We start from the raw sequence: 21633 nt of genomic DNA, 5'->3' as shown, positions 1-21633 counted from the left end.
TCTTTTTCACTTTCGTGCTGAGGGATTTGATTCAGAGTGCACATATCTATGTAATTGGAAGTAGAGAGAAGCCCAGAGTTCATCACCCCAAGATTTGTTAGCTGGGTCTCCAAAGGAAGCAATCAAGCTGCCTGCCTGTAACTCTGCTTCATATGTCTCCTGGACTTTTTGGTGCAACAAAATTAGACAGGAGGAGCCGATATCTGATATTTATGAAGTGCCCAGCAGCTTCAGAGGAGCTGAAGAGGGATAGTTCATCCACACAGCATGAGCTAAGCTCTAACATCAGACACTGGAGAAGCTATAAAAGAAGTGACCCAACTTCACATAGACTACATTCTCAGGAGGCTGGGGACCTGGGACCCTCAGGCATTGAGGTAGTTTCACAGAGCTACAAGAAGTGTTTGGGAAAATTTATTGGAAAGGTATAATGCTCAGTGTGGCTGAACACATTGAAAAATTCCTCTCCCCCAAGAAACAACTGGAAAGTGTCAGGGGCAGGGTCATATGCACCCATGTTGCTCTAGCACCCTTCTCCAGGTGAGAGTACAGTGATGGAGATACCATGCTGCTGTCCGCATCCCTCTGCCTGCAGGGCTTCAGTGCAGCCCAGCATCTTGGGACATTGCCATGTTTTGAAGGTATTCTCTCCCTAAACTCCAACCCCACCAAGCATCCCTGAATGCTTTCTGCAGATCAAGAGATCTGGAGAGCAGCCACTCTGGAAAGCCTCTGCAGGCTTGTGGCCCTGGGGAAGGGGCTGGTTTTGGTTTGGGGATGGTGCTAACACCCACTAGCTGTTTCATTACCCTGAACTCCACTTTTTCCCCAGTGTTTTTCCTCCTGACGCAAGAGTTTCCTGTATTCTGCTTATCATATTTTATTCCCTCTCCTAAACTCAAAAAGAAAAAAAGCTTGGCTGAAGCCAATAAAACTTATATGAAACCTTGAGCTCTGAAATGCCTGGTGGGGCTGGGCTGCTGCACAAGCACCTGGGAGCAGCCAGCTCTGGGGATTCAGCAGGCAGCACCCCCCAGGCACTGCACCAGGGTTCCAGCCTATGCTCTGCACTACCCAGTGGGTAATTTTAGCTCTGGATAAAACTTTCCCTGTCTCAGTCCTGTGGTCTGCCTGTCAGCCGTGGGTTGCCCTCCTTGTAGGAGCAACAGGAGAAGGGGCAATGCTCCAGTGGCATACTTAGGTATGCCATGCGCTGTTACTTTGAACCTGCTTTTGATATTGTAAATTTGTACAAAAATTGATGCTGTATGACTTTATACTGGGGCATAAAAGGAAACATTCCATAAATTAAATAATTACCATTGGCCAGTGTATGAAAAAGCTGTACCTGAAAAGATGCAAGGCTATTTATTTGAGTGCTGAAGAGAAACATAGGTAACCTGCCCATCCCAAGTGGTTATGAATTACCTCCTTAACATTAACGGCTGTGCCTCTTGTGTATTTATGCTGAAATGGATATCAAGTAGCCAGATGATCACACACTACTTCTCTTAAACTGCAAGAATAAAGAAACCATTAAATGAACCCAGCTGGACTCTCCTCTCTCTTCAACATAAGCCACATCATCAAAGCAAAATGCTCAATTAATTAGTTCCATGACTTCTCAATATATCATGAGAATATAATCATCCCACAAGCAGAAAGCAGCACCTGCAGCACCATCTGATTACAGGCAGGAGTAGGCATGGGTCTGAGTAGGAAAAACTGGCTATGTGCATTTATTTTTCTAGTACTCTTGTTACTACTTTGTCAGGAGAAATGAGCTATAAAAGTACCAGAATTACTTTCTCAGAATTAACCAGGAAATAAGTAGCAGTGCAAAGCTGTGATGCTGTATCATCTAAGTTAAAGGTGATTACCTAATTTACTGAACAAAGATTTCTACCTCCCTTTAAAAGGTCATTCTGATATTTGAAAAATAGCTTTTCAAAGACAAAGTCCATCTTATGAGGAAGCCGTTTGACAGTGTGAGAATGAAAGGCATACCCAAAGCTGATGCCCCAATCATGCTTCTCTTTTACCTTTATGCATCCTCTGGGCTTGGGCACTTCTGTTGTTTAATGGTATTTAAAGCACTTTGATTGTCACGTCTTTTCTTTGCATAAATCCTTAAGCAAGGGCCTTTATTTGAAAACTCATATACCAGATGCATTGATTTCTTATGTGTTTATCATGTCTTTCTTCAGCCTACTGAGGAAACAGCACTGATGGATTGGAACTTTCCTTACAGGTTTTACTTTCTGGATCTCACCTGCTCTCTGTGGTTCCTCCTGGACTCCTCCTCAGTCTTCCCACCAGCCAAACAGGCTGCAATGAAATTGGCAGAAATACAAGTAAGGTGTATGTGGGGTGCTCGGTCTCCTGTGTGTTGTGCTGCAGACCTGCCCCGTTCCAAACTGTAGCTTGATGACGTAGCTGCTGCCTTTGTTGTGCATATTTGAACATTTCCCCTACTTAGCCATGATGAAGATCTGTATTAGACAGCCTGAAAGAGTTGGGGTTGCTTAACCTAGAGAAGAGAAGGCTCCTTATTGCAGCCTTCCAGTACTTAAAGGGGCTACAGGAAATCTGGGGAGGGTCTCTTCATCAAGGAGTACAGGGATAGATGAGGGGTAGTGGGTTTAAGCTGAAAGAGGGGAGTTTCAGCTTACATTTTAGGAAGAAATTTTTACTGTGAGGGCACTAAAGCCCTGGCATATGTTGCCCAGAGAAGTCATGGATGCCCCATCCCTGGAGGTGTTCAAGGCCAGGCTGGATGAGACTTTGAGCAATGTGATGCAGTGGAAAGTGTCCCTGCCCATGGCAGCGGGTTGGAACTGGGTGGGCTTTAATTTCTCTTCCAACACAAACCATTAGATGATTCTATGATTTCTAAAAGTCAACTTGCAGTTGTTGGCTTCAAAATCTGACATGAATTTTAGGCATTCGGAAGCCTCAGCAAAGGAGTTCATCTGCATCATAAGCAGCCGGCCAGCTTTGTGAAGGATGTAAAAGGATACGATGATGTTTCACAAAGAAAATCAGAATAGTTTGTATGTGTCTTTGTTTGAAACCAATCATATCTAAATCCAAGTGGAAGCAGCACATCAGGAAAAAGGAGAAGAGGGCCCCCAGGATTATGCAGTTCTCTAAACACAACTATTTGACAATTATCAATGCAATATACACACATGCCAGTGTTTTGAGGTCAGATAAATATGAGTACATAAAGCAAAATTGAATCATTTTAAGATCTTGGCCAGCTCTTTATTAACCCAGCTACAAATTTAACTTTTCCCAAAGCTAAAGAGGGTTATGAGAAGCCTTTGCTCAGCAAGCCTGCACTATGATGTTTCTATTAGAAAATAGCATCTTCAGAACATGACAAATTTTTCTATTTGCATCCAAACAGCTGAAAGCTCCCTGTTCTGTGTTGCTGTTGAAAGAAGTGAGGACAGCATTCCAAGCATAGATCCTATACAGACTAGATTTTCACTTGTAGATGGTGGGGTTCTTCCACTGAGCTCAGTAATCCTGGTCCAGTTCTGGTCCAGTCCAGGGACCTGGATGTCACTTTGTCCTTAGGACATCACATCTTGGGCTTTGTCTACTGTGCTTGGACTCTGGCACATCATTTATACTGTCCCACAGCTGCTCTCTATGCTTCTGCCTAGGACTGGTGATTGAAACCTGGCACAACTTCTTGGGAATATTTTTCAGTGACCTGTCTGGAAAAAAAAAAAGGCCTATAAAATAAGTAGTTCTTTGAGGTATGGAGTCAGGTCTGTACAGGGAAGGGAAACAGAAATATTCATGTCATAGTAGCAGGAGAATGATTGGGTGACACTGAACAAGCAAGTACATAGTATCACCAAAAACAAGCTCCAACTTGTTAATGAGAAAGCTGATCCAAAACCAGGCAATTCATCTCAGCTTCCACAAAGGGATCCTATTTGCTGCCAAGCTTTCATCTCCTAGGGCTGATGGATCTCATCTGTGCTGGAGAGATGGTGCCGCTTGTGAAACATTCGTGGTCTAAACAGCAGAGGGAAGCACTGGGGAGGAGCAGAGACCTTGGTGAGGTTGCAGATCTGCAGGACACAGCAACAACGTGTTCCACCTAACAGCACTGAGGTTCCACCTAACAGGAGCTGGGAGCAAGATTGTCCCTAATGGACTAGGGGACTCTATTCTTTCTTTGCAGATGAAGACCTGGCCAAGGTCATTCATGCCTTTCCCCAACCTGGGCTGCATCAAAATCCAGGTGAAAAACCTTCAGGACTTATAAACTCCAGCTAAACCTGACCAAAGGCTAAGGCAAAAAGAATATGGGGTATCTTACATATTATGTTATTCCTCAGCTTGTGTGAGACAGAATCGTAATTAAACAACCAAGGAACAAAGCAGAAAAGGCATTGAGAATAGACCATAACTTCTCCACTCTCACCACTTAATTATTGTGAGAAACTGAACAGCTGTCAGCACGTTTAGGTGGCCATCCTGGAGCAAGAAGCACGTTAAGAAAGTAGCCCTTTGTATCAGGGCCAATCAAAGCCAAAGTAATGATGTGTGGGCCTTTCTGTGTGAAAGCCAAATGCCCAGACTGAGAGATAGTCTTTTTTGGGCTATTTCCACACTATAAACCCAGTAAAAGCTCATGTTTCTGTAGCCTGAAACCCTTTAATGGCCATTCTCTCTCCATGCTCCAATGCTATTTTCTCTGGCCAGGGTGCTCAGTTCTGGTTGTACCTTGCCTTGTCTACACCAGGGATCAGAGCACTGACCACTGAGGCACGAACCAGGCACACAAGCAAGGGACAAGCTTCAATCAGGCTGGTAGGACTAACAAGCAGCTTGGACAGCATGGTCCAGCAGAAAGTTGGAGTGATGCTGGGTGTTGGTCCTAGCTCTCTCATCAAGCCATTGCATGTCCTGGGGGCAAATCACATCATCTCATCTGTGTGGAGCACCCAGCTCCACCAGGCAGTGAAGGCTGATTTTAAAAAAAAAAAGAAGTAGATCATGGCAGGGCAAAAATATTGAGTTGTTGTCTTCCTCCTGCTTATTATTCAACAGGACAACTGACCGGCTGTTCCCTGATCTCAGGCGATACCCAATAGCTGGCTGTGCTTCTGTAAACACAGATATCACAAGGGTATTGGAAACAACCAGCCCAAGCTATTTTCTGCTAAAATTCGAAGTATTGTGAGCATCTTAATTGCATTTCCAAGGGGTTGAATTCCAAATGAAACTTTTCCAAATGAACTTCTTGTTGGTTGAATCTGAAAACCTTTTAAAGCTGTCAGTGCCCTCCAACATTTTTCCTTTGAGATTTTGACTTTTCAGCACAGTTCAGAGGACATGGGAAGTGTTTGAGGTCTTGTAAAACTTTGTGCCCAGCTTTTGCACTGAATCACAATTCCGTTTCATTTGTGATTAACGTTTATACCCAGAAGCAAGCTATCTTACTCAATTACTCCCTGTGAGAAGGGAGGATGCTGTCTGACATTCACACAAGAACAGGGTTACCAAAGACAGTCAGAACATCTGGAGAGAATAAAACCTCTGAAAAATTGCTTTTCCCAGAGCAGACAGTCCTATAAAACAGATCTGCTGGGAGCCAAATTAAATAAAAGGAAGGTGTAAATGGATTCCTTTCTCTGTGTGGAGAGATGGTAAAGCCTGTGGACATTTTTCCAGCCTGGTTTGCAGGGAAGAAGCAGCTCAGCTCCCGCTAGCAGGCAATGCCCAGTAACGATGCACAGCCGAGGGACCACGATGGCAGGACAAATTTGGAGATTCAAATAGAAGAAAGAGTGGGGAAAAAACGTCATGAAAGAAGACAAACTAAGCATGACAGGTCATGGAATAAACAAAGGGTAATTGAGCAACAGAGCTGCAACTCTCCCTCTGCAGGAGACTCCACTGGTGGCAAAGGAGGATGGAGAGCTGTCTCCTGTTTGAGCTGGAAGAGACTTCTCTGTGTCCAAGTTTAGCTAAAAAGAGTTACTATCCCTTGCAGGGATGAGAGAGATAATTACGTCTATGCTGACAGGAAATTTTGTGGAAAAAGCATTTTCCCCTCTAATCTTGGCTACATTTCATAAGCTGCAAATGCTTGCTGAACCCTGTGTTCCTGGGCAGAACATCCTCTTTTAGAAAAAATAATCCATCCTCTTTTAGGAAAAGAAAAAAAAAAAGAAGAAATCAATATTTTTAGATACTTCTATGAAAAGGCCTAGAAACGAAACCCACAAAATATCAGCAAAGAATAAAGGCAAAACCACACTGAAAATGTGCGCCCAACCAGCAATTCATACTAAGCTGGCCACAGATTTCCCCAACATGACCCAAATCTGGTGTTTCCAGTGTTTGTTACCTCAGCAGCCCATTGCCAGTGAGGCCAACTGAGGACTCTTCACCCCCTTTTCTACCCTCGATCACTTTTTTATCTCTTGGAAAACTCTTGGTTTCTGGGCTTTGCACAACATGTGGTCACCTGCTTGCCTTTGCCTTGTTATTGGGAGCAATCTTGGGGATTGCAGATCCAGAGCCATCCTCCACCCTCGGCCACTGAAGAACACGGGGAAGAGATGTTTTATGGTGTCTGTCAGTAATTCAGGACTTAAAAAAAAAAGAAGAAGAAGAAGAAAGAAAAGAGAGAGAGAGAACAGGAGCGGCAGAAGGTTGGAGGCAGAAGCAGAGTCATTTCCCTCTTCCACAGGATTTCTCCAAACACAAAGGATGCCTTAGGTTGCCACCTAGTGACTCTGAAGACGAAGAACCGGCACTTTTAGAGCATCCACTTTATGGACACATGCTGGATGAGCTTGCTTGTCCCAGGTGCTGTGTGCACAGCATCACCCAAATCCGCCTGTCTCACAGAGCCAGTGAGAACACAGAACCTGGTCCGCGGAGCTGCAGTTGCCTGCCTCCTCTTAAATCTCAGCCGCTTGATGAGTCTGGCCTCAAGAATAAGCTCGGGCCACCACTGATGGTCTCTTGGTCTCCTTTGAGACCTTGCCCTTGGCATGCAAGGGTGTTTGGCTTGAATGCCGCAGTCCAAAAGGTGATGGCCTTTGCGTCAGCATCCAGGGCTGTCCAGCCCCTGCAAGGGCTGCCAACACTGACTTGCATCCCGGTGGTATCAGGTGGCCTGAGGACAGAGCCTCACACTCTGCCCCAGCCGCAGGAACACAGGTTGAGCAGCTCTCCTTCATCTGCCCTAATCTGAGCTAATGGGTTCCCAGGGTGTGGAAGCAGACAGCTAGAAAAATCATCTTTTGACCAAAAAAAAATAAAATAAAAAAAAAAGGTTTGGCAAGGAGCTTTCATTTAGATATGAAGCAGCCATCCAGCCATCTAGGCATGAGAGAGGTTATATCTATTTCATGTTACGATTCCTTTTACAAGAGTCTGGATGAAAATAATCTAGAGAGGTAAAAGAAGCATCAGAGGGGGCAGATCTGGGATTTTCTCATGGCCTCTCGGCTTGTGCAAGATGCCCGTTGTCAATGGCACTGCAGAGACGTGGCCCCACTGGCTGTGTGCTCAGCTCGGTCACCTTTCACAGTGCACTCAATCAAACGTACTGGTGGATGTTGCTGTTTAATAAAGCGGTCTTTATGCCCCAGGAACAGCCAGGTTTTTTTTTTTTAATTCATTTATTAGGGGCAGGGATGCGTGTCCCTGTTGGTGAATAAGGGGTGTGTGACCCACTGCCACTTGGCACCCCATAATTCCCATGCCCTGACAGCACCCTCAGCTCCCCTACGCCCCCAGTGACCCCCCCCCAGGAAAGCTCATTCCTCACCCATGCTTTATGGGGCGAGGGGTGATGCCTGGGCTCTCCTCCACCATCCGGGTGTGATCGGGCGTGCGAGCTGTCAGCTGCACAGACAGGCTGCGGCCAGGGGGAATACCTGCTGTGGGTAATTTAATCCTCACTACATTGGAGTACCTGCTGTAATGAGGCTCATTATGAAGCCCTATTTAAAGCCCCATTTAAGCCAGACAAAAAATAGCTCTTTCTGCGGCGTGGAGCGTGTCAGCGGCCCCAGTTAGAGGTGTGCTGCTGATGGCAGGGCTTCCTCCTCCAAAAAACTGCAGAAACAGAAACAAGTTATCTCCAAAGTCACAGGAAATCATCATCCAGAGACACCATACCAATGACAACAGCACCAGCAGGAGAAAATGAGATGAAGATCCCAAACACAATGTCTCAGTTCGCCCATGTGATGGATGGCAAATGAGAAGCAGTGTGATGCTTTAATACAGGGAAGATGCTGGAGGAGAAGAGAAAGCATAGTGTATGTCCATGGGGAGGTCTGGGAGGGTTTGAAGCAAGCTGGCACCCAGCACTGTCACTAGGAATAGGCTTGGCCTCCAAATGGGACCAGGAGGTGTGGGAGGAGAAGAGACAAAAGGCAGGTGAGGGGGGTCCATTCCCTGTATCCTGTCTCAGGAGTGCTCCCTGCACACAAGACAATTGAAGGTATCAGCACATGGCACCCAAAAGCACTCCAGCAAGCAACGCTGCCTGCTCTAAGCCCTTCTGGGACCCTGCAGTTATCCTCCTGCCTTCACCCAGCTTAGGGCCAAACATCACTTCCAAAAAGTGATGCCCACCGAACATGCCAGGAGGAGAACAGCAGTCTCATTCCTTTGTCCTGAAAAAATTTCACAGCAAACAAAAAAGCCGCATAAAGTATTTGGTTATTTGTACATTGTTCCTGAAGTGATGAAATTTCAGTTTCCTCTAAAATATTAGAATCTCTCTAAACTCTTGTTTACTATGCACGAATGCAGACGGAGAATTACTGAAGTTTTTGCAATAAAAATAAGCTCAGTTTTGTGAACACCTGCTTTCCGCTGTTTAATAATGCTGAGCTCCTGTCTTGTATGCTCTTCTGTTTACTCTCCCACAAATTATTTTTGTTCTCAGTTGACAAAGATAAATGATGGGATTAATATATATTGGAGAAGTCCTGGCGAACAGTTTGCTAGCAAAGAGAAAGGATTGATATTATTTCCCTCAGGTAACATAACACAGACAAACTGGATTAAGAGTAATTTGCTGTGGGGCTTATATGTGATCATGAGCCATTAGTGGTACACCATTTATGAAAATTGCTTTTTCTAAAATAAAAATTAGAGTGACTTTCATTACATTGCTGGCACAGGGCAAAGAAGAATCATTCCTTTTCAGGGAGAGAAGAAAAATTAGAGATCACTAACTGTGCTGCGACAGATAACTAGGAACTCCTAAATATTAGGGTGGAATAGAAAGAGAAAACCCAGCAATCATGCCTTTAAACCTGAGTCAGGAAGGTTAGTCGTGATCAGTCTGTAAGTAGATATGATGTTTACCTATTTTTCTTTTAACAGCCCTGTGTGTCCTAGGCCTGCTATTCCTCCACCATTGAACCTCAAAAGGCAACATGCATATTTTAGCTTGTTTTCTGGAGGAATGTGCTTCTTAAAAATGGAGAAAATGCAGATCTGCTGATTAAGAGGAAAGAAAAAAGCAAGATGCCACCAGCACACCTCTTTTGCATCTTTCAAAGCATCACTGAGCGGCTGCTACTCCCTTTCTAGCCACTGCTGCAGACCCTGGGACAGGTGTAAACCCCCATACTGTCCTGCACTGGCCTTTTCTGAGCAAGACTCACCCTGTTAGAAAATTTCCATCTCTGCACAACACTGCCATGGGGGCAAAAACCAACCACATCCTCACTCTGATCATCACTGATGCTCAGGGATTCACACTGTTGGCATCCTCTAGTTCACACATGCAGGAGGAGCTTCAACAATCAATAATACTCTGTTTATTTCCAGAAGTTTAATAAATATGAAACAAAATTTTTCCTCAAAAATGCTGCATTATATAGAATTAGCAGGAAGCTCTTAAAATAACTGTTTTAAAATATGGTTATCACCCAAATCTTTAAAATGCAGCCTTGCTTTGTGTGACCAAGGGTAGTCCGTTCATGTTGGGAAGTGGGAAGCAACTCCAAAAATAAAATTGACCAAATAATAAGAGCTGAGCTGTTACATTAGTCTGCTCAGTACAAACACAGAAATCAGGAGATTGCCAGCACACCCAAAATCCTGTCTTTTTTCCAACTGTCCGATAAAAAATATTCACCTCCCTGCACAAAGCCTATGTAGCTTATATCTCCAGACCTCAGCAGGCACTGTGACACGGATGGTTTAATAATAACCCTTTGCACTTTGCCACTTCAACACCCTTTCCTTCATAGAGCTGCCTTGCCAGGAGGTGGATTCACTCACAGGTCGCTCTCCTGCCACGTCTCCCTGAACCAGCTTCACCTCCTGCTTCACAGCACAGACGAGGAGGATAAAACGTCAGCCCGTGCCAGCCAGTGAGCCTGCAGCAGATCTACAGCTCCTGCTCCTGCAAGGGCCCACCCCACTAAATTGTGCAGGAGAAGCAAACAGCACCAGCCACAAGAGCGGCTGCATGGGATCCGTAAGCTGCAAAGTCCCAAGGGTCCAGACCCCTCATACTTGAGGTCCCGCTGCCCCTCTGCATCTTACCCAAAATAATGCTTGCATCCATTTTAGCTTTAACATCATCACAGATCTTACTTTTTTTTTGCCTCATTTTGGAAAAAGCAATACCCTGTCTCCAGGAGCTGCAGGTAAAACTAAGGAGAAATGCAGATGTTATAAAAGTACCTTTGGCTGCTCTGCTCTCTGAAGCCTTCTTTTGCTTTCTGGTGTCTTAATTAAGTTTCTGAGGGCACGACATGTAAAGCACTTCACTTTTTTTGTGGTGTGCTTCAGTGGGAGTTCCCAAAGGGCTTCCCAGAGGTCATTGCCACAGCTTCGGTCCCTTTCACAGGTGAGGAAACTGAGGCAGTCAGCACGATCAGCCCAGCTGTTTGACCAAAATGCTCTGAGATCTCCAAGGCAGGGATTTCACACCATGGTTCTTGGACCGAGAGCAATACCTACCTGCAGTGGGTACCTGAGCAGTCCCATACCCTCTGCACAGTGTGATGCAGGACAATTCTGCTGCTGTGACCCTCTTTGACATGGGTAGTGGGGTGTAAGAACCATCATGCAAAGATGTCTGCAAAATCGTGATTCGTCCTTTGCCAAAGCACACCGGGGAAGCAGACAGAAATCAGAGCTGAGCCTGCTGATGTTTGCCGGTCCTGGGACACCCAAAGACCCCACCAGAGCAGGGTGCTGGGTGGCCAGCACCCTCCAGCAGCCCCACATGGGTGCTGTGCCTCACAGCGGCAGTGCAGTATCGTAATTCTGCCAGACCTGAGGGTTTTGAAAACAATACTGGAAGTAATCCCTTTTGATCTGATGCTAATCCCAGATAATTGCTTTCAGGCTTAATAGGAAAACTACATTTTCTTGGGGAGAATTGGTCAGTTTGAAAGGGCTTTGATTTAACTAATGCTGTAGGTGCTTGTTTTAGTAGAGGGAGCTCTATTGTTCCTGGGAGCACAGGATGCCAGGAGTAATGACACAGGCCGTGATCCCACAATTAAACCCGTCTGTCTGCAGGCATCCAGCCACATGGGCAGAGCGCCCAGAGAAAGGAGCCTTTCTAAACCACATTGAACTGGGAGGAGCACTGAAAAAATACGCTTTCAATATCAATGAGAAATTAGGAAATCTGCCGCCACAGGATGCTGAAGAGGTTAAATATATCAGTGATTTAGAAGGAGATGGGATAAAGTCATGGATAAACAACCATAGGAGCAGCTCAGGGCAATGTGCCTTACTCTGCTCCACACCTGTGCCCTGGGGTATCACAGAACTGCATCCCATTTTTGGCATACAACATGAATTAGGAATATATTCAGCCTCCTTAGGCACAATGACACCCACCCCACACCCCTTCAAACCAAATTTCAAGCTCTGAGCGCACCATAAATTATGAAACTGAAAAACCAAAAGGTGTTTTAGCAGCAGTCCAAGTACACTTGTTGCTTTAACTGGAAAGCTGGTTTTGGATGGCAGCTCGTGGGTCACTGTGCTCTTACTCTGTTCCCCCTGAGACCCAGAGCCATGCTGACAGTATGCATTCTTTCTGCTTAGCCTCTAAAACTGCCAAACAATGGGTTTCCCATTGTTCATTAACCAAAGGTTCCCATTTTGCAGCTGTGGGTGTTGAAAAGTTAGTTATGGCCAAGGCAGGAGGAATAAGATGATCTTGAAGCTGTACAAAAGTTGCACATCAGGGTTGTTTTTTTTTTAATGAAATATTGGCTCTCCAAGGAAGAATTGGTTTACAATGGTTAATTTAGGTAGTGAAGGTCCTGGCTATGGCTTTGGAAGTGATCGTGGGGATGGGTGGGTGAGAGATCCTAAAAAAGCACTCTTAGAACAGCCAGGGAAAATAAACAGAGAAGAAATGTGTGGCCTGAGACCTCCTGAACTTGGACAAAGCTGGACTGACCAGCAAAACAAGCCCCAGCAAAACTTAACCTTCCTCCTGCAGTTAAAGTAACATTTTGAGACTATTTTTTTAGCAGGGAAAGCATGGGAAAGCAGGCTGAGTCTATGGGTGTCGAACCCAAACTGGTCCTAGCTCTTTTTGGCCAGGTAAGGTTTGTCGTAGGGTCCCGGAGCAGCAAGTCGGAGCATTTCTGCTGCCTTTGCTTTGAATCCCTTTGCCCACTGGGGGGAGCATACGGCAAGCGATTCGATACACGGGACACGGGTTTGGAACAGGTTTGCATTTAAACGAGGGCTAGAGAAGAGCGGTTGGATCTTGCTCAAGCAAAAGAAAAATATTGAATATAAAAAATGGATAGAATCGTAATCTGGGCTCTGATTTCTTGCCTTTCAAAGAGCTTTTCCTACAGGGAAAGCAGCCAGAGGGAAAACTCCAGGCAACCCATGGAACTGCTCTTAATTTAGTTTATAACTGAATACAGTTACCTTGATTTTTAAATAAACTAAGTATATATATGTAGATATAATGAAATCAGCTGAAATACTAAGGAAACTCTAGAAGTCACCTAGTCATGTACTGTGGAACCTTCATCATTTTGATATTTCCCAAGAAATTTTGGTGAGCCACACACTGGCATATGCTTCACTTCTATCTAGTGGTAGGTAAAAAATATGTGCTGGTGCTCACCTTTACTGCCATATCCCTGAGGGGCCTCAAAACCTCAAAGGAGGGATAAAAGCAGAGAAGAGGCATCCCCGCAAATTCACACCTTGTCATTTGAGCCCCAGTCTCATGCTCACACACCCCGAGCATCCCTATACTCCTCACACCAGAGCCAGATGCGCTCCTCGGGGCCCTTCTGCACAGAAACATTGGCACTGGGAAGCATCAAGTGATACTCGCCATGACATATAGGAACTCCTGTGCCCTCCAACCTGGACATCATGAGCTGCCTGATCTTTTGCAAAGCCTGCTGCTTCTCCAAATATCTTCTACCATCTGCCCACCTCTCTCGGTATTTAAATGGCTTTTGTGGTCTGTTTTTCAGCTCCTGTGCCCAAAATGTTCTTTGGGTGTGTGAACTGGATGCTGAATGGAAGCCATCCCCTTAGTCACAGCAAGATCTTCCACTCCTCACTGTTGGTTTACTTCCACGAATGCCTCTGCTGCTTCAGCTGCCTGAGTGGGTTCAAAAACTTGTGGACAGCATCCCCAAACACCACTTAATGGGCTGTATAATCAGGAAAAAGGAAGAGCAAAGAGAAAGGTTTCAGACCATCTAAAAGGGCATTTCTGAGAAAGTATGCGATCAGCCTTTCTCCTCTGTAAGACCATTGATCTCTCCTTTTTCATCAGCAGTAGATTCCCCCACTTATTAGGATAAATTCTTACAGGGCGGAGCACAATGGTGAGAAACATTGAGTGTAGAGAACTTAGCAGGAGCTAGCTGAGATTCACCAGCCAGCCAGCAAGATGCTGTCAGCTCCATGGTCTTGAGGAGTACCATGACGGTGCTTCAAATGGCTTTTTTGGACCTCACCTTGCTTTGAAGTTGTGTTTTATACCTGTTTCATTTGCAGACATACAAGGGGAAGAAATCCCCCAACCTGCTGTAGCACCCTCACGGTAACACTGTGTATGGCACCACTTGCCGTTATTAGTACAGTAAACTGAACAATATTGATTCAGAGGATTTGTGGTTTACCAGCATAGTTTAGTTGTTAGCCTTCACACCGTTGCCTGACTCATGAATACACATTAAGTCCCAAATAGTTCGTTTACAGTTTAAACAGTTGGGGTTTTGTGAGAGAGAAGGAGATTTATTTATTTGTATTAATTCAGATCACATTTCCCTTGAGACATCACTGCCTCCATGGGGCTTGATCCAACACCCATTGACGCCCGATGGAGCCCTTCCAGGGAATTCAATAGCACCTGGATCGTGGCCACTAGGCCACCATTTTCAGAGGTGCTGAGTAAACACAGCTCCCAAAGCTTTTAATTCGCCTTTGTGAACACATTTGCCTTTGAAAAATCAGGCTTGATACCCTGCCCTTTATCTAGGCATGTGGTTTGAGGGTAACAAGCTGCCTGGTTCTTGACAGGTTGTCTATTAAATATAGATGATGCCTTCACATGCAATTGTCTGCTAGATGTTTTTGGAGGAACAAAAGGCTTCTGTTCACAAGCTTTGGCATGCCATACGGGAATGATTAAAAAGGTTAAGGCTTAAAGATAGTTCCCGTTTACTTCAATGACTGCAGGGTATCCCTCTAATAGCCCTAATTAAAAATTAGCCTGATATAATACTCTTATTATTGTACAGCCTGATTTTATTTCATTTTTGGGGGATAGATGTGATACTGTCACGATGCCCTTCATTCTCCAGTGGTGCCTCTCCCCCTATGATTCACAATAGACAGAGCCACAGAGCCAAGAAGGAATAGTCTGTTGGATAATATGCTCCATTTGAGGGTCAACCCAAACGTCAGTATCCATGGCTATGTGTAAACTGGGAGAGCAGGAGCAACCATGCAATGCCACAAGGTACCTGTCACTGCAGAGGAGCTGCTTCTGGGACAAGTTCAGGGCTCCCACATCCCCAGTTACGCACCCTGAGGTCTCAGTATCATGGCTTTAAAGAATAAAATAAGAATGTGATGCCTCTCTTTCTATGTCCATTTGCATCCCAGCTGAGCACCAACAACCCTATGAAGTCGGACTGGGATTACAAGTTTCCCTTCCCAACCCATCTCCTACTCCAGCACCTCTCTGGGGTCCCATACATGCCGAATAGACTCTGCTTGACCCAGGCCATGTCATTTGCAGGATGAGCCACGCCAACACGACAATGTCCCAGGAGGAGCCGTCTGACATTTTCCCTCCTGCTCACCTGAGACTCAGACTAAGGAGGGCTCATCTCCCTGCCAAGGGGATGACCATGCCCTCAGCTAGTGAGCAGACACCCCTAACTTAGGAAAGGAAAATAATCCAGGGAGTGTTTAGTTTGATTTTGCTTTCCTCATCTCAGTGAAAAATGCCTGAAATCCCCACTGTGAACCATCATCCTGCTCTGCCTGTTCCCTATTGCTGCTCAGAATCCACAGGGTGTCCCAGGTTTAGATGCTCCTGATCAGCAGCTGGCACCAGCCCAGCTCTCCTTCAAGTGCCTGCAGCTCCTGCCCCCCCTACAACCTCTGCTACAAATTTCCTCTCTCCCTGCCACAGCCTTTGCTGTTTGATTTCGGCTTTTGATTGAGAGAATCTTGCAGCAGGGCCAATACCTTTCAACTCCCATAACTTGTGTAAGAAACTCCCCATAGATATGGTGGCATATTTTCTTTTCTGCAAGATATTCCTGATGCAGAGAACAAATGTTTTTTTTAAAAGAAGAAGCCGAGACTCTCAGCTGCTGTGAAAGTCCTGCTGCCACTGACACGAGCATTTTAGCGTACAAGTCTTTAACAACCAGAATACACTAAAGCTGCTGATCAGGGTTGCTCTCCCTGGAAATATGACTGCTTTTCTTGGACTTCTAGCATCTGTCTTCAAGTCTTTGATGGTGTGCTATGATCTCTAGCATCTTGTAGAAAATACTGACAGGTACAAAGGATACGTTTTAAAGCCTGGCATTGAAAAGCCCTTTTTAGTCCACCCATAACTGGGGGTCTCGCAAAAATCTTTTGACTCAGAGCAAAGCCTTGGAAGATCACAGAGCACTCTGAGGTTGCAACATCACCTTATTACACACTAATATGTTAAGAAAACATCAACAAATCCTATCCAGATGTGGCGAGCAGAGCCACTTAGTGTGACCAGAGGAGCAGGCAAACCAGCTGTGGGGAGGGAAGCCCTGCAGACAGAACCTACCTGCTGGGCAGGAGGTCAGTTTTGGGGAAAAAAAAGTATGTCCATTACTAAGGGGTTTGCTTGCACGTGATGGTGACAGCAGTATAATCCATCCTATCTTACTGCTCACACCTGCGGGAGATTTCCTACTAACTGGTCTAACGCATCTTGTCTTGATGGGATGGTCAAGCTCTAAGTCAGTTACTGGAGATGCACATGCCAAATGCACAAAGCAAGGCCGGATGTTGAGAAGACACAAGAACGTCTGCATAGCATGCCTGGCACCTATCTGGCATGGAAAAATCTTGCAGATCTTAGTGCTCATTGAATTCATTTAATAATGTGGTTGATAATCTTAATTGGAAACATACTTTTTCAGATTCCATTACTCCAGACAGAAAGAGGCTGTGGAGAGAAATCTAGGAGCAGAAATCTGAATAGTTATTAAATGCAGGGCTGGGAACAGTAGTTTCTGCAAGCAGCGCAAGACGTTGGCAAGTTCCTAATAAGAGTTCCTAATTAATGCTGCACACTTCTGTGATACACCGTCCCCCTCTTCAGGAGAGAGAACAAGAATGGATCTGGCACCAAGAGAACACTCTCTGGTAACTTCACCTTGCTATTTGCTCTAAAATAGAGCTTAAGAAAAACATACTTTCTATTCCTGGTGCTAGGAGTGTCATTATTATGGGAGATCCTTGCACCATGCAGGACAGAAACAACTTCTTGCCCTGTTAATACAAGGTCAGATAAGACAATGTTAGCAGAAGGCTGGAGAGGGTGCAGGCAGGTTCTGGACACACCTGGGAACACATGGAGGCACCCCTGGACACTAAAGGGCTGCTATTACAGCTGCTATCACCTTATGCTGCTGTGCTTTGAGAGGAGCCAAAGCCCTTCCTGGACAAACCAACTTGGGATTTCATAGAATCATAGGATCATAGAATAACCAAGTTGGAAGAGACCCACCCGATCATCGAGTCCAACCATTCCTATCAAACACTAAACCATGCCCCTCAGCACTTTGTCCACCCGTGCCTTAAACACCTCCAGGGAAGGTGACTCAATCACCTCCCTGGGCAGCCTGTTCCAGAGCCCAATGACCCTTTCTGTGAAAAATTTTTTCCTAATGTCCAGCCTAAACCTCCCCTGGCAGAGCTTGAGGCCATTCCCTCTTGTCCTGTCCCCTGTCACTTGGAAGAAGGGTTTAGCCTTGTCCCTTCCTGGTGTCTGTCCTACAAACCAAGGATGAGTTTCAGAAGAGCCCTGGAGACTTTCAAGGGAAACTTTTGGCATCTAATTTGTCTTTTATGCAGTAAACTAGGAAGTTTTCATGTTTCAAAACCAGAAAGATCCATCTCATTAACCGACTATGGGCAAGGTATCATTTTAAAAGGCTGTATTAGGGATCATGGAGTATCTCGAGTTGGAAGGTGCCTGTAAGGATCATCAATTCTAAGGTAGTCTTTCACCTGATTTGCCTTTTCCCAAGACACTGGTTGGGGTAGAAAGAAAAAGCAGAACTGCCTCCTCCCATCACTCGCTGCTTTCCAAGGAAGGAAAGGTTTTCCTTGTGAATACCCCAGCAGCACTGGCTGGAATCCTCTGCTGTAGCCTGGTGCTCCCAATGTTTTAACAAGAGGCCCCACAAATATTTAACTCCAGCAAAGGGAGAAAACCTGGTGTAGTGGGGTGGGATGGATATGTTTGCTGAGAAGAGAGGGTGAAAGACTGTGGAATTTATTGATTGGATTCCCGTTGAAACACAAATGCCTTCTCATAACCCAGGAGTAGATAATGGCTTGGCAAACAAGTACATACTGAGTGCACTTGGCTGGAGGTATTTATGTTTTGTCCCAGGGAACTGAAAGGAAAGGGAAAGGTGAGGACCCTGTTTCACTCTCCAAGGATGCCCTCTCATCTTAAGGGGATGGGTGCATTCCTAGGGGCAACAAGCTGCTCCCCAGTGGTTTTCCCCACAGTGCATGATCTCTGTGACAAACCCTGCCTGCTCCCAAAGCCCAGGCAGCCGCTTCAGTGAGGGTGCTAGGGCCCAAGATCAGCATCCCCATCAGATCTAAATCATGTGTATCTCTGCAGAATTACTGCTGGTGCTTCTCATTGCAGAGGAGGTGGGAGAATGGCTGAGAACAGGAAGGTGGGGAGAGAAGATGCCCATTAGCAGGACTGGTTTCACTTGTTTCCCTCCCATCCTTCCAGCATGCATTGCTATGGAGGGGTCTGAGCTTCTGGAGCGCGTGGTACCTTGCTCTCCTGTCAGCCAGCATCTCTGCTGTTAGTCCTCTGTCGTAGGGGTGTAAAAGGAAAACTGGCATTCATTGAAAAGCCAGCAATTCCCGATTCCCATACAGGGGAAAAAAAAAAAAAGGTATAGCTGCTGTTTAAAATTTAAAACTACTTTTTTCTTTTATTTTGCAAAATGAACATAATTTCTAGATAAAGAGAGGATTTTCCTTCATTTCTGTCTTATTTTCTGACCATTCCAGCAAAGCCCCTGGCTCTTGGGAATTTTATATCATGTTCTGCCCAGATTTCCTTGATACAGAGAAGAAGGTGTCCATGCAAAGTGGGCAGAGGCTTCCTGCTCTCCCTGGTGCATCTCTGTGTGTTCACTGGCACTCCATGCCAGCCTCAGGGTGCTAGTGACACTCCAGTTTAAACCAGTTAGCAACTGGAGGAGGCACAGCTGGGGTCAGCTCTGCTGCTGTTGATTGCTGAAGTTATGGGCAATGACTTTCTTAGCAAGAGATGCAGCCCCAGGCTGGCTGAATTTTCAAGTAAAACAAACTCTACCAAAAAATATGCACCAAAAAGCATTCCCCCAAAAATCTCTGAGATGGATGGCAGCTGGGTGGCTGCCATTCAGGCATGTTCCCTATCTCCATAGAGACACTATTGTCTGCATAGACCAGCCACATGCTTTTTTTCAAATTTTCCTTTTTTTCTTTTCCTGTTTGATTTTTTTCCCCTTTTCCCACTTTTCCCCTTTTTTCCCCACTTCTCCACTCCATATGTTTGCGTGCAAATCACCCCAATTGCCATCTCACTGCCAATGTGTGAACATCAGCTCTCTAAAAGCAGGTATTACCTCGGGCCCATCAAGATGGTCACAACGGAGATGGGGCACTGGACCTAAATGCAGTGGCTGCTCCTTGCTGCCACTGGTAAACCAAGCTGATCCAGGAGCAAACCTCACCCCTTGCCCACTCAGGATGATTTCCACCCTTCTCCCTTCACCAGGAGGTTTTACAACCCCTTGCAGGACTCTCAGGACAGGTGCAGGCAGGAGGATGGGGGACAGGGGGAGGGAAAGGAGACAAGACTGACCTTTAAAGTTTTGTTCCAGCTATGTCTTTCTGCTGAAAGCATACCGGCTTACACAAATAACTTTTGACCTCCGGCCCCCTCGCTTGTGTCGCAGCATTGTGCCAGGAGCATTTGTCTCAGGGATGTGACACATGGCCTTTTTGTCTGGGGGTGCGAGTGAAGGCTGGGGCATTGCGACTGCCTAGGTAGTGACTTATTAGCACACCGGCTTCTCTTTTAGCAGCCCCTCTTTATGGATGCAGGACTAGACAACAGAGAATGCAGCTGTAAGGGAAAGAATTAAAGGGTTATTAAAAAAAAGAAAGGGGGAAAAAGTTACATTACAATTTTTCAGTTGTGGCTGCAGGCAGAGGTCTGGGAGGCATCCATGTGGCTGTTCAGCAGCAGAGTTAATGCTTTCATCCGTGGAGCAGGTTTTCAGCAGGCGTAAATTAGTGGGGATGCAGTGACATCCATAGGACTATGGTGAGTTACACCATTTTACGAGCTGACCTGAGACCCCAGGGGGGAACGGTGCCAATTTACACCAGCTGAGGGGCTGCCCTTTCAGCATCACTGCCACGGGAGCCACCACAAATCAACACCTAGAGCCTACACGTCAGGCTCATCTTATCGAAACACTTGATTTGCCTTGGAAAACATACCCGGTTTTCACCAGCATCCTTGCCGCAAGCAGCCTGCGCCGGGGCTGATGCAGACAGGAGTTATAGGGCCAATCTCGGCAGGCTGGTGTGATTCATGCCCATCCAGGAGGTGCCTGGAGTTATCCTTGCACAAGAGGAATGTGCCTGTTTTCAAGATAAATACGGTCTTCATAACTCAGGGGCGCATAATAAGATGCTGCTGGACCAGTGGCAGTGTAATACGGTGGCTGCATTCCCTCTTAAATCCCTAAGCAGGCAGGTAGTGTAGCTGTAAAGGAATAAAGGTGCATGAGAAGCTGATGAGGGGAAATCTGCCTTTCATAGCACATGCCTTATAGATGCAAAGGGCTGGGATAAGGCCTGTGTTTTGGAGGGCATATTTTGGCCCCTCAGCAGAGGCAGGAGACACCACCTCTCCTCTTGGTTTGCTGAAAGCCACATGCCTCTTCAAAGAGCTGGAGGAACAGAGGTTTACAGGATTATCCCTAAGCACCTGCAGACCTTTGTGAGTCTGGTCTGTGGCTCAAAATAGTACGAATTACCTGTAACTCATACCCCACTTAGTCACCAACTGTTTCTGGTTTTTAGCAATGGGGTATCAGCCAGTGCCTCTGAAGACCACAATGACACTGTGGCACACAGTCAGCTCACCTTCCTTCTGCCCCAAGGCAGCGCTGCTGCATGGAGTGTTCCCAGCTCTACTTCAGTTGCTCCCTGCTTCCTTTATCAAACAGATATTCCTACTTGCTTTTTCATCTATTTCTGAAATTAAACAACATCATAATTTTCAGCCTCTTTATATAAAGGCTCTAACAGGATAACATCAGCTTTAATTTTCCCCATTCTTCCTTCAGACTCAGTATATTCCTCAAAAAACAAACCCACTGTTTCTGAGACCTCTGGGCTCACTGTTGTTGATATAATACTGCCCTTATGAGTTGCTGTAACACATACAGTACCAACCTTACAACATAAGCACATAAGCTGCCTGTTATTTTTTTTTTATCCTTCTAAAAGGATTATTTCAAAGCCAATTTTTATAATTGTATCGCAGATAAAGCTCATGTCCCCCCAGGGGTGTTTAGTGAGGGGAGCAAGGAAAGCATGGCAAGTACTGCATGTTCACTCACCATGGCATTCAGAACATCCCACAGCTCTCCCTGCCAGCCCATTAGCCGGAATGATGCCTTGCTTTTCCAAAGGCAACCTCCAACTCCCGCTTCTTGGGATTTTATTTTGCTAAGCGGTGCTTTCGACCACCTGGATCCCAGAGGAACCCTGATGCACATCAGAAAGCAAATATTTCATTTGAAGGTGTCCCCATAAAACTCTGAGCCATTGTAGGCT

The sequence above is a fragment of the Phaenicophaeus curvirostris genome, chromosome 2, assembly GCF_032191515.1.
Source record: "Phaenicophaeus curvirostris isolate KB17595 chromosome 2, BPBGC_Pcur_1.0, whole genome shotgun sequence".
NCBI classification, from domain to species: domain Eukaryota; kingdom Metazoa; phylum Chordata; class Aves; order Cuculiformes; family Cuculidae; genus Phaenicophaeus; species Phaenicophaeus curvirostris.
Note: the sequence above shows the minus strand (reverse complement) of the source record.